Source organism: Phoenix dactylifera, chromosome 1 (assembly GCF_051530095.1).
Source record: "Phoenix dactylifera cultivar Ajwa chromosome 1, Ajwa_hap1_PhDact_Kaust_v1.1, whole genome shotgun sequence".
NCBI lineage: Eukaryota > Viridiplantae > Streptophyta > Magnoliopsida > Arecales > Arecaceae > Phoenix > Phoenix dactylifera.
Genome location: NC_143190.1, coordinates 63,952,566 through 63,954,983, shown reverse-complemented (window position 1 = coordinate 63,954,983; position 2,418 = coordinate 63,952,566). Strand labels below are relative to the sequence as shown.

The 2,418-nt window shown below is 46.7% G+C and overlaps 1 pseudogene; it reads right to left on the bottom strand.

Moving 5' to 3' along the window:
- Nucleotides 1-981: 981 nt before the first annotated feature.
- Nucleotides 982-2,126, bottom strand: LOC148715477 (senescence-specific cysteine protease SAG39 pseudogene; annotated as a pseudogene).
- Nucleotides 2,127-2,418: the final 292 nt, after the last annotated feature.

Below are 2,418 nucleotides of genomic sequence, written 5' to 3'. Positions count from 1 at the left end.
GGCCCTTTTTGAAATAATATACTGCCAAGGGCTTAACTGCAAAATTCCATTTATTAGCCGAATGGGTTCGAATTTTGGGTTCCGGGTTTTGGGTTCCGGGCTCGGATCTGAACTGGGTTTCGGATTTCGGATTTTCTTTTTTTTTTTGTTTCGAGTTTCGAACCGGGCCCAAGTTGGGCCCGCAATGAATAGGACCCGTGAACCCTTCTTCCTCCCCAAACTCCCACGGACAGAGGAAGAAGAAGAAGAAGAGGAAGAAAGAACCGGGGGGGTCTAGACGGCCAGCCTGGGTGGCGGAGGCCGTCGTCCGGTCGACGGCCAGCCGGCCACAGTGGTGGCCGGCGGCCGTTGCAGTGGTCGAGGTCGAGAATTAACAGAGAACGGTCTCGGTTCATGGGTTCAAAACATAGGGAGGAAAGTATGCTATTTGGCATGGAATCAAGGGCAAAAGAGGAGGAAAGCTCACAGGTGGTCGATGGAGGTGGTGGGTCTCGGCCAAAGGAGGCTCGATCCGGTGTCAAGCGGCGGCGGCGGCGGCGGTGCCCTTCGAAGAGAAAGGGGATCTCGAAATTAAGTATGATTAAAATTTCATGCTTCAAATTTACATAGGATAAATGCTGGCATGATTGAAATTAAGATTGATCCACAAACACAGGCCGATGCCAATAGCCAATATCATACAAGAATAGAAGAGTTTTCGAATTCATGTAGTTGGGTAAGAAGTATTGAGGAACAGCACTCTCAACTCCACTTCCTGTATTCTAGATATACTTCACTCCATGAAGAACTTCTCTACTTCCTGTATTCTGGATATACTTCACTCCATGAAGAACTTCAAGAACTGTGACTTACTACTTTAACGTCTCTACCTGTTTTTAGTTAATCTGTTATCATATTAGTTAGTCGGTTATTCTGTCAATATAATATTATAAATAGGACGTATCATGTAAGAAAGAACCAATCAATAAAGTCTTGAGTTCTTCATTCAAGCTTCCCCTGTTTTTCAACAGCCTTCTTGCCTGTTTCTTTACAAGAAGCCTGTATGAAAATGCCGCAGAGCCCTTCAGCCGCAACAACATCTCGTTCCACCCTTATGTATCCACTCGCACCCCATGACTTACCCCATGAGTTCTTCACCAGCCAATGCTTAGTCCAATCGGCAGTCTTTCCATAGCCAACAGCAGTAACACCATGGTCCAATTCAGTCCTGCAGTCACCCGTGAATACACCACTTTTATAGAACTGAAAGTCTGAGCCGCCGGCATCGATAGCAACTGAGACCGGCTGGTTGGCCACAACCTTCAAGAGGGTTGACTCGCTATTTGCGGGGACATCTTCATAGTCACTGATAGTGGATGCACTCGAGTCCTTCTTGGTGTTGCAAGTACCATCTGATGCTTTGTAAGGATAGTTACTTTCGGTTGTTAAACCTCCATTATCAATTATAAATTGGAAGGCATCATCCATGAGACCCTCGTTACATCCTTGGTCCTCTCCATTAACATCGCAATCCACAAGCTCTTGTTCCGACTAAGAGATCAACTCGTCGGTGCTGAGCTTTGTCATGCCTTCGGTTGCCGCCACAACAGAGAATGCCCGGCAACATCCAATTGTATGGGTTCCATATTATTCAACCAGTTGATGCGATGTTAAAGAACTGCAGCAAACTTGTAACAAGATGGTAAATTTTTTCATTACCACATTGGCCTTGATCCTTGATGGGAGTAACTGCACCCTTGGTCCTCCAATCCATGCTAGCGGGCACGGCCGTCACATTTTCGTACCTGAAGGTCTTGGCCGGCTTCACGATCCTGGGCTTGTATCCATTGCGAGATGCTTTGAACTCCTCGTTGGTTAGGTCAATATATTGGTTGATCCCAAGATTGTATTCCTAGTCGCCGGCCTTGTTGACAGACTCGATGTACTCCACATGCATTAGCCTTAAAGATTTGGTACATGTGCTCCTTCTCAGCTGCATCCTTGTACACTCGCCCATGTCGAGCCATCCATTGCTCGTGTCTTAAGGTCATGGGCATGTCGCCGATTGAAAGAGACCTGGCTCCGTAGGCCCAAATAGCCAAGATGGCCAAGGTAATCCACAAGCATTGGTGGCTAAAATAAGACATGGGGTTGTTGGGATGCACTAGCATGGCTGGAGCTTATATGGGGGTTGGAGTAGGGGAATTCTGCCAGTGGAAAGCGGATAAGGACTTGATACATGCCGTGGAGATTGAAATGGGTGGGATGGGTTAGCGGATGAATCATACAAATTATGCTAGCACAGACGTACCATGCGCTATGCTGGTCTAAACTGCAATATCTTCCATCTTACAGAAGTAGCATGCAAATCATAATAGCTTAGACATTCGAGGATGCAAAAAAAATGGAGAGTGATGGGCATGGTCTTTCAGCCTCTGC